Genomic DNA, 11,898 nt, shown 5'->3' with positions numbered 1-11,898 from the left:
TGGTTAATGAAAAAGTATGACTATAACCTCTGATGGGGGTGAAGCAAAAGGGGTCCTTGGGACAGGGGTTTGATACCTGGGACGGGGGTTTGATACCTGTTTGATACCTAGAGAGTAAATGGATAAGTTTGTTTGGCCCTGGAAAGATTTGCTTACTTTTTCCAGGGGGTGCTGGATGAACGTTCACCCAGACCAGAATAAATGGGGTGGGGAGAACAAATAATAAATGATAAAGTTCTCTAAGCAAAATAGAAACAATAAAAAGAGCAGCATAAAGTTACAGTTCGTACACAGAACTTGAGGTGGCATGTAGGGGGGACTCAGTGACTGTGGGTGGATTTGAGAACCTGTATTTAACTACAGTTTAAATCCCCCAAAGGAGTCTGCACTACACAGTGTGCCCTCACTCCCCCGTCTCTCTCAGAGGCTGGTTAGGGAGTATGCAAGGCAGTGGTGCGGCGTGGCACAGAAAGGGTTGGATCTCTCTCTGAAGCTGGGTGTTGGCGAAATGAGTGGACGAGCAACCACAGGAAACGGAGAGAGAAGCTGCCAAACCCTCCAAAATGCATCTGCATGAAGCTAACTCCTACATGTTCCAACACAATGCTTTTACATTGACTATTTGACTTCCTGGGCACCTCCATAGTTTTCTTTGGGTTTGAATTTGTTAAAAGTTTAAAATACACTATTAACAAACAGAATGTGGCAACATAAACACAACAGAACTTGTTATGTAACAGACATGGATTGGTTTCTGTTACTGTGATAGAATTTATACACAAAGCCACTAATAACTGAGATAGGAAACGATCCAAGCGCCTAGGAGTAAAGAGCTTTGCTTAAGAGTCCAACAGTGGCAACCTGGTACTGGTGGGGTTTAAACCTTTAACCCATTGATCAATAAATCAGTACCTTAACCACTGAGCCACCACTGACACATAATTGTTTTTTTGTCTCCGCCCAATGTCTAGTCATTGGTTCCTTGGTTAAATTCTTTTCTTTTTCTAAATGTTCACACCAGATGTAGATGCTCTCTCAAACCTCTTGTTTTGTGCTCTTATTCTCAAAAAAGTATTCAAACCCTTTATTCAATATATTGTAAAAGTACATTTAGCAGCAATTATAGCTGCACTTCTAAATGGATACATTTCTTCAAGGTTTGCACAACTGGATTTACACAGTTTATCATATTGTTAATAACAGATCCTCTCAAGCATCATCAGAATGGATGGCAAGTATTTGTGAAGAGCCACCTTCAGGTCTTCTTACAGATGTAAGTCTTGGCTTTGACTGGGCCAGGACATTCAAAGACATGTCCCTTAGTCTGTCTCTTCATGTGTTTTAAGAAGGTCCCTCAATTCTAACCAGTCTCCCTGCCCCTTACAAGACATGTTATGAGAGTGCTGAGAATCACACCCAGAGCATGATGCTGCAACCACCTTGTTTGACTGTAGGGATGGTAATAGGCAGGTGACTCCAATGCCCAAAGAGTTTAATTTTCATTCTATCATACTGGCACATTTACCATTTAGCAAACTCTAAGTGGGCTGTGATATGCTTTTTACTCCACAGTGGGTTCCATCTCGCCACTCTGCCAAGGCCTGCTTTATGGAGCTGAGTTGAGCAAAGATGGATGTCCGTCCAATAGGTTATCCAATCTCTGCTCAAGACGTTTGTCTTTTTGAGTGTCTGTTGAGTTTCTTTTTTCTTCTTTGACCAAGGACCTGGATGGACCTCTAACTCTAGGAAGGTTTAAGATTACGTCAAGCTTCTTCCATTTCGAAATTATTTAGGCCACTGTGGTCCTGGGAACACTCAAAGCTTTTAGATATTGTTGTATATCCTTACCTTGCCACAATTTGATCTTAGAGATACACAAACAGTTCCATGGCATTCATAGTTTGTTGTTTGTCCTGACAATGTGGTGTAAACAGTGGGGGCTTTAGACACCACCAAACGTGGCTGTCAGGCATGGCTGAGACTCAAACTCAAAAGTGGAGCCTGGACAGTTGTAGTCTATTGTGCAACTGCAGAACCACCTGTTCCCAAATTAAATTAGCCTTTAATTACGATCAGAAGGTCCCTGGTTCATGCCCCACCAGTGTAGTTTTAACTGTTGGGCCCTTGAGCAAGTCCCTTAACCCTCAATTGTGTGTGTTGTATTCAGCCACCTTGGATAAAAGTGTCTGCTAAATGCCATCAACGTAAATGCACTAGAACGTTACCTCTGAATGCCTCCACTACTATGTCATTAATTTTTAGCATCCATGACTGCTGCAGGCTATTCAATTTAATTCACAAAATGTAATTATCATTATTATTTATATTATTTATTTCCTTTTTCCTTTTTCTAGGTACATTTGAAAATGAAATGAATCAGTATGAAACAGTTTGCGGTAACTGGTTTCAGTTCATCATTCTGAACTTTCAAAACTCAAAAATATAGGCACATTGAAAAACCTGTTGTCTCTAGTCAAATAGTAAAATCTTACATGATCATTTTTTTTTCTATCTTTGGGTGTTATTGATACACCATGACAGTTATATGGCCAAAAGTATGTGGACACCACTCCTAGTTATTAAGTTCCTGTGTTTCAGCCACACCCAATGCTAGCAAATGTTTAATATTATATATATATATATATATATATATATATATATATATATATATATATATATATATATATATATATATATATATATATATATATATATATATATTATATACAGTGGGGGAAATAAGTATTTGATCCCCTGCTGATTTTGTAAGTTTACCCCCTTACAAAGACTTGAACAGTCTATAATTTCTATGGAAGGTTTATTTTTACAGAGAGAGACAGAATATCAACAAAAAATCCAGAAACAAAAACATTAAATAAAAGTATACAAAAAAATTAATTAATTTGTATTTAATTAAGGGAAATAAGTATTTGATCCCCTACCAACCAGCAAGAATTCTGACCCCCACAGACCGGTTATGTGCCCATGAGGCACACAAATTAGTCCTGTCCCTGTATAAAAGACTCCCGTCACAGAATCAGTTTCTTCCGTTCAAATCTCTCGACCACCATGGGCAAGACCAAAGAGCTATCAAAGGACGTCAGGGACAAGATTGTAGACCTGCACAAGGCTGGAATGGGCTACAAGACCATCAGCAAGAAGCTTGGTGAGAAAGAGACCACTGTTGGTGCGATAATTCGAAAATGGAAGAAATACAAGATCACAGTCAATCACCCTCACTCTGGAGCTCCATACAAGATCTCACCTGGTGGGGTAAGAATGATTCTGAGAAAGGTGAGGTCAGTCCAGAATTACATGGGAGGAGCTTGTCAATGATCTCAAGGGAGCTGGGAGCACAGTCACCAAGAAAACCATTAGTAACACACTTCGCCGTAATGGATTGAGATCCTGCAGTGCCCGTAAAGTCCCTTTGCTCAAGAAGGCTCATGTACAGGCCCGTCTGAAGTTTGCCAATGAACACCTAAATGATTCAGAGAAAGCTTGGGAGAATGTGATATGGTCAGATGAGACCAAAATTGAGCTCTTTGGCATCAACTCCACTCGCCGTGTTTGGAGGCAAAGAAATGCCCGGTGGGGATGGTGTTCTTGGGGTCATATCCAGCATTTCTCTGCTCCCAGCTCCCTTGAGATCATTGACAAGCTCCTCCCGTGTAATTCTGGACTGACCTCACCTTTCTCAGAATCATTCTTACCCCATCAGGTGAGATCTTGCATGGAGCTCCAGAGTGAGGGCGATTGACTGTGATCTTGTATTTCTTCCATTTTCGAATTATCGCACCAACAGTGGTCTCTTTCTCACCAAGCTTCTCTCTCAGTCTCTCAGACACGACCAATTACTACTCCTCCCACCCTCACAATTTCCAACCAAAATATAAACAAAGCAAGGTTTATAAAGACATGATTGACATGCTTAGTGTGGAGAAACTCTGTTGGCCTACACAAAGCCCTGGCATCAACCCAATTAGGCAGCTTTCGGAATGAACTGTAACTTTAGCAGTTAGGTGTCCACATACTTTTGGCCATATAGTGCATATTCGAAAACATCCAATCTTTTTTAGATAAGATGTTGATTATGTTTTCTGTTAAAATTATTAAATATGTGAAAAATCAGCCCTTACACGACTCACAGGTGGCACAACAGTGAACATTTTACCTTAGAGTCTGGAGATTGTAAGTTAGAGCCCTGACAATGCCCATGAGCATGTAGCCTTTTTGAAAGGAAAGATGCCATTCCTGTCAATCAGAGATGCACTAGTCAAACATAGTTGTTAGCTTATGTATACTTATAGAACAGTAACACTTTAATTCTAGCATGGGCAGCTGCTCAGAAGTTGGGGTGACTGGCCTTACATGTGACAGAATTCATAATCCTCAGCTGTTGTGTGATTGAAGAGCCAATGATTGAACACTGGAAATACATTTATTTAGATCTCCACCCTGGTTGAGGAGAGCTGAGACTGTCACACTCCCCCTCCTACATGTGTGCAGTAGCCGACTGCATGTTTTTACCTGCACAAGGCGAGTTCATATGTGGATCAGCTTTGCGTATGGAGAAAAACACCTTGATCACATTATCCCTCGTCTCTGTGCAAGCCCCACCAATCAGCCAGCAGAGGTTGTAATTGCATCAGTTATGAGGTCCCCCCCCCCCCTTGAACAACAGCCGATCGTTGTTTGTGTAGGTGCCCAGCATGCCGGATGGCATAATTTGCTGTTTAACCACTTTGGTATCCTGATCAGGGTTGCAATGGGTCGGAAACCCCCAAACAGGTCACCAGCATCACAGGGCAGACACACACACACTTATTCACACACAAACTCGCGCACACACAGTCAGGCCAATTTTAAGCAGCACTGACTGGCTGCATGTCTTTGGACTGTGGGAGGAAACCGGAGCACACAGGGACAACATACAAACTCCACACAGAAAGCACTCTGGCCACCAAGCCAGGAAATTAAACCCACTGTGTCACCCTGCCATACCAGTAGATGGTTTAATTGTACTATATTTAACCTGTTACTCTTTTTATGCATTTATTACTTATATTATTTATAGGCAAATACAGAACAGCATTCAGCATTTATCCATAAACCGTTTTTAAAGCTAAATGCACAAGCCCCTTTATGTGGACAAATGAATGCACCTGCAGCAGTAATTCAGAAATGGTCCAACTCTGCAGAAAAAAGGAAAGAAAAAAAACATGAACCTGGCAACACTTTTGTCCACTCTGTCACAATCACAGTACAAATCCCTGGTTGGCTTCATCTCCCAAACATCCGTTCTTGTTTTCCTGTAGGTGATGTATGAGCACAGCGACACCGCCGCTACATTCTGTAACTGAGAACAAAAGTCAAGCAAACGGAGTGTAAGTGGGAAATGCCAGATGGGTGTGTGTGCTATTTCAGGAGGCGAGTGTTTGCTGTCATGTCAGAGCTGCTAGTGATGTCTGGACCTGCTTGCTCAGCTCAGAGATGTGCTCAGAAAACTACCATCTCCCATCCAGATGCTGCTGAGACTTGCCTGGACCCGGCACATTCATCACACAGTAAAGCCAGTCTTTCACATCTAGAGTGGAAATGTAAATACTGGTATGACATTGTCATATAATGTGGGTTATACCATAATGCATGTATTTGAAACTGTAATCCATTACTTCAGGGAAGATACTGCCAACGATGGTGTGTTTTACATTTCTCTAGCCAAAGCCTGGCATAGCACATTTAATCTAAGTCTTGTGCTTAGCTGCTTGTCCATGAATGCCCAATCTTGGAGGCTTATGATGAACAGTTCATATGTTGAAGCAGATTGCAATTATTTGAACTCCCCAAATATCCAAAATATTCTTACAATTGGGATCCAATACAATCAGTAATTAGGGCATAAGGGCCTTAATCAAGGGCCCAACAATGGCAACCTTGCAGTGGTGTCACTTGAACCAGCAACCTTGTGATTACCAGACCATTGGATTGAACTGCTGAGCTACTACTGATACATACCTTTTTTATTAACACTTTACAATACAGTTAATATTGAAAAATAGTTTCTTCATTATTAATAATCTTGCTGCACGTCCCATTCAATAGTTTCTTCGATAGCATGGCAATGGCATGTAGTAGGCATGTAATGATGTAGTAGCTAAGCCCCTCAAAGTGAGTGCTGCTCTGCAGGATGTGTCCTGTGGACCTAGATCACTTATAAGTGCTGACCTTGTGAAGCTTTGAATGTTCTGCTTGGGTTGTCTTATGGTACTTGGTTTCCTCCCACTTTCCAAAATCATGCAGAAGGTGGACTAGCTGCTGAAATTTTCACTTAGGTTAGTGTAAGTAAAGATAGAGTATTAGCACACTTTCTGGTAAGTACTGCGTTGCACCCAGTGTGTCTGGGTGGCGCTAGATGGACCAGACCCGGATGGAAAACTTCATTCATACACATAAATATATGATTTAGCATCCTGTTTGGGGATTGTTATTGCATTGCACCTGAGAAATACTGAGGAAACTGGACCCACTGTGACCTTGACCACAATAAAGCAGTGGTAAAAATATCAAATGAAATATTATTTATGAATATTTAGAACAGTAATTCTCTTAATGAGTAATTAATAATTATTAACTAAGTACTTATTTATTACTAAAAATTATAAATGTTGATGTGTGAAGTGAGTTAAAAGTGGTTAAAAATATCAGTTCATAAGTTTTTAATTTACATTATTTATATAAAAAAAGAAAATCAATTAAAAAACATGTTCTCCTGACAGTACTCAGAGTACTGATCTAGATTTAAAGGCAAAAAAATAACATTATATTTTATTAGTTTATGAGGTTTAAAGATTTGTACAATGACATTTGACAAGCAGATATGGTCAGATTTTTCTGGTAATTCAAGTTCATATTACACACTTATTTAATTCCCGTTCTTTATTTTTCCGTCTTAACACCACACATACTCATACACACACTGATTTGTCAACATTAGCTTCATGAATGACTTCCATACTGGCCAAGAAAGACTATCACATAGGTTCCCACCCCCATTCCACTGTGACACGTAAAACACAGAGAAACACGTAAAACACTTTTTTTACATTCATTGGCTTGCATTCTTAATTTAGTCTGGGTTTTGCTCTATATTTCCATTTCCCTCTTCCAAACGCTACATCTAGCTCAGACAGCTGTCCACGTCTCTATATTCAGACATCTGTACTCATCAGTGTGGAAGGAAAATGCAAACGAGCCAATTACATTTCCTGGCACTATGTTGTATCACTTAACACAGGATACGCAACACAACGTGATTTATATTTAAAGCATTTAGCAGATACTGTTATACAAAAATAATTATCCTTACAACTGGGATCAAATACAATCAGCAATTAAGGGATGGCAACATAGCAGGGGTGGGGCTTGAACCAGCAACCTTGTGATTACTAGACCAGGTGATTAACTACTGAGCTACTACTGATACGTACCTGCTGTTAACAGTTTACTGTACAGTTTTTATTAAAGAATAGTTGATTCATTATTAATAATCTTATGTCTTAATGTCCAATCCAATTCTCATTCAGTTTCTTCTATACCATGGCAATGGCAAATCCTTGCTTCTGATTGGCTGGCAGGTGTGCATTTATTACTTATAAAATCCACAGCAGCATTTAGCAAAGGCTTCTATCCAAAGTTATTTAAAATTGTGACCATATAAAATCCAAGCAATTGAGGGTTAAGGGCCTAACTGTACATAAATCCAGTACCTAAACCATTAGCAATCACTGTCCTTTTTATAATATCAAGTTTAATCACACTACTAGATCAAAGCACCTTTAAGAATGAAAGTAAGGATATTCCGCTAGCACACCAGCGCCAAGATTCTGAACTCCTTAATTGGCAGTGCCTGCAGCAGACTCGGTTCTATTTGGACTATGTGGTTGGGGTCTTCAAACGTTGTGTAAGGACCTTGATTAGCAGATATAGAGGCGCCTTTGCAGAGCTAAGGGCTGCACGTGAGTCGGAGGAGGCATGAACAGCCATATACCCACCTCGACTGCAATCAGGGATCCCCCAGCAGCGGAAGACAAACTGACTACGCTAAATTAAATGGGAGAAAATGCATAAATAAAATAGAGCAGGTTTGGGTGTGATCTTTAATGAGCATTAATAATAGTGATATAAAATCCATATCCAAGTTTCACAGTCCCATCACAGTGTTATAAAACATTATGTAAAAGAGACTGCTATTTTACATACTGGTATATGCAGGGTAAAACATTCTGAATTTCCCAAGACTTGCTATGTGTGATGCTTTGCCTCAAAAGCATGCAAACATTCCTCTTGTTTATTGGGTTCATGATACACCCATTGTCAATTCCAAAATCAATTCCATAAAATACATCACAGAATTCACAAATACACAGTTATATAACTCTGCACTTATGCACATTGCAGGCTCCATAAAGACATGGTTCAATAAACTGTAAAGGAACTCCAGTGGTCTGCACAGAGCCCTTAACTAAACTTCACTTAACACCTTTGAGATGAATTGGAAAATCAATTGCTAACTGATCTTGTCCAGCAAATGTGCCTCACCTTAGAAATGCTCTTTTAGCTGAAATAAAAAAACTCTTTCCAGAGGTGTGGAGGCTGTTGTTGGTGCAAAAAGAGGACAAATCCATGTAAATGCTTATGATATTGTAATAGGATATTCATGCTCATGTGTACAGATACATTTGACCTTATACTGTATATTCCATAGTGGAAATGCTGCCAAGCAAATGCATATTAAATAAATGGTTTGACCAATACAATGAAATTATCACAATATTTCATTTACTCTAAACGTAGATGACCGACAAAGACATCTTTTGTACATCTACGTCTCTTAAGCTACTACATTAATGTAACTAACAAATACTGGTTTGTCACTCAAAAAGTGTTCTGTAAATAAAGGGCAAGTGTAGGTGCTATTGATCTTGGTTCAAACCCTACTTCTGGCATATATTGATTTGTTCTCCTAGTGTAAGTGTGGGTTTCCTCTGGGTTCACTGGTTGTCTCCCATCTAACAAAAACATGCAGACGATGGTCAGGCTCTACTTAAAGGTATCTGAGTGAAAAGGTGTGTGTATGGTGGCTTGTGTTCGTTTGGTGTCTTTTCCAGAGTGTATACCTGCCTTGCACCGATAGTTTACAGATTAATCTGGACCCATGGGAATCATGATCAAGATGAAACAGTTATTTAAAATAATTGATCAACCAAATGACTTAAAACTCAGTGTGACTGGTCTAAACTGTACTTCCATTTGTACAAGCATTGAAAGCTTTTTGACAGAAAAACATTAGCACCTGGTGCACTTTACTGTAATTGGTTAGTAAATGGTGGGTGTGAATAGGAACTCCAAAGTTGGCAAAACAGTGAAGTCCTGATGCTTACAGCTAACTGTTCTGCATAATATAATCGTGCAATCAACACTATTATCCTATATTGTCCTTTTATTATCTGTATATATTAAAATCTGTGAGTGTAAACATTCAAAGATTTTAATATATAACAAAAATCCCAGTATACAAATTGCCTGTTAGTGTAAGTGCACAAGCAGAGTGTTGAAAGTTAATGTTAGTTAATGTAGAAATTGGCTTACCATTTGAATTAATTCTCTTGGAAGTGTTTCAATGCACTGTTGTACTTTTTTGCATCCTTTTCCTGTGGTTACAGCACAATGTTTAGCTCCTGTTGTCACGCGGGGGCTAGGACGAGACAACTAAAAACTAAAGGTTTATTGATAACTAAAGACAGAGCAAACAGAAAAAACAGGACTAAACAAGGTGAAACAGAGCTAAACAAAACTAACAAGACTAAACAAGGCTAACTATGCTAATCAAGAATAATCATGGCTAACAAGGCTAAACAGGGCGAACAAGGCTAAACTAGACAGAGCTACACAGGGCTAAACAAACAAAGGCTAACAAGAACTAAACAGAGATAACAGAACTAAACAGGGGAAACAGACTAAACAAACTAAAAAGGATAACAGTCTAACTAAACAAAACAAGCTAAACAGGCTGAACAAGGCTAAACTAAACTAAACAAGCTACACAGGTTATACAAACGGGCTAAACAGGACAAACAGAATTACACAGGACAGGAACATGAACTGAACAGACAGGAGCATTGATTAACAAGACAGGATTATATCTAAGAAAGTTCAAACACCAAACCATAAGACAGAGTCTCTACAAAAGGCAAATGCCAACCACCATGACAGAGTGCAAAGAAAAGCCAAGCAAAATAACCTCTACTGAGGTTTCTCCTAGCTTTCCTCTTATCATCCTTAAATGAGAGACAGCTGGAGCTAATTGGCTCAGGGAACCAATCAGAAAAGGGGCACGACAGGCAACTGAGTGTGCTCACGAGGGGGGCGTGGCACACAGGAGCTCATTGTTACACCAGTGCACTGTCTCCAGTCATATCTTTCTAATATTAATACTTCTTTTTACTGAATTGTAATTTTATTTAATACTTCACATTATCTGGTGATATTTACTCATGCTGTTGACAGTTTCATAACTGTGTCTCAAACAGCATCCTATGTCTCACATAGTCTGTAACTAAACCATTTGAAGTGAACTAATTAGAAATACTATGTAGTAAAGTGCTGTGTGATTTGGGAGAGACATGGCTGCTTGGAATGCTGCCATAACTTTGAGCTCTGCTTTTAGGAAGCATATATTGTCCAATACAATTTGAAATAAGTTTTTGTCTTATGACCGTTAAGCCAACATCACCTCAATTCTACAAACTTTTTCTTGTCAGAGTAAAAGTCAGGCCTCACAATGGGATAGATGGTAAAATATAAAGAGGAAAATATTGTAAGTGACTTTTAATATGATGCAAAAACCATAGGTACTGAATCAGAGTTATATTGTTTGATCAGTCATCTTTTACAATACTCTTAATAAGTGTATGTGCAGTGTACACCAGGAGAACAACACAGGCCTAAATGCTTGACCGCTACAGAAAGCTGGTCTGATGGCTCTGTTATTCTAGGTCTGATGACTCACCAGGACCAGACGTCTTACTAAGACATCTCAGTGTTTTTTACATACATATACCGTTTATGGAAAGGTTTGGGCTAAGACAAAAAGTCTTGTAGTCATGCTTCTTTTTTATAGCTATTATATACGTAGATTTTATACACTTTGAAAGTAGTCACACACAAATGTACTGTAAGATCGTGTAAGAATCTTTTTTTCTGAGAGGATAAACGATGACTGATAAATATGTTTTATCAAGCTGTTGGATTTCACAGTCATTTTCTGACATTCCAAAAAATACAGCATGTGCACAATGTACCATCTCATGCTGAGAAACTGAGCCATACCATATAAGTAGCGTTCACTTTTCTTTTGTCATAAAATGTAAACTCTGCTTAGGGAAGTCAAATTTATTTGTATAGCAACTTTCAAAGCAACTACAGATTACAGGACCAAACCCTCTGATGAGTAAGCTAAGGGCAACAGTGGCAAATAAAAACTCCCCAAATACTACATGGAAGAAATCTTGAGAAGAACCAGACTCAACAAGAACCCTTCCTCACTGGGTGGGCTAGAGGTGACCTAATGTTCCTGCCTTGCACCCAGTGTTTCCCAGGCCTGCTACTACCCTGACCAGGATAAAGAAGTTGATAAAAAATGAATGTGTTTTGGAGTTTTAGAATGATAGTTTTAGAAGAAAGAGTTCAAGAGAGAGTTCAAGAGAGGCTTTATTGTCATTTTAGCTGTATAAAAATACAAATTGAAATGAAACAACGTTCCTCCCGGACTAGGGTGCAACACAGTACACAAAACAATACAATATACACAGTGCAGATAAAATGACAGTACAATAG

Source organism: Trichomycterus rosablanca, chromosome 7 (assembly GCF_030014385.1).
Source record: "Trichomycterus rosablanca isolate fTriRos1 chromosome 7, fTriRos1.hap1, whole genome shotgun sequence".
Classification (NCBI taxonomy): domain Eukaryota; kingdom Metazoa; phylum Chordata; class Actinopteri; order Siluriformes; family Trichomycteridae; genus Trichomycterus; species Trichomycterus rosablanca.
This window is presented reverse-complemented; position numbering follows the sequence as displayed.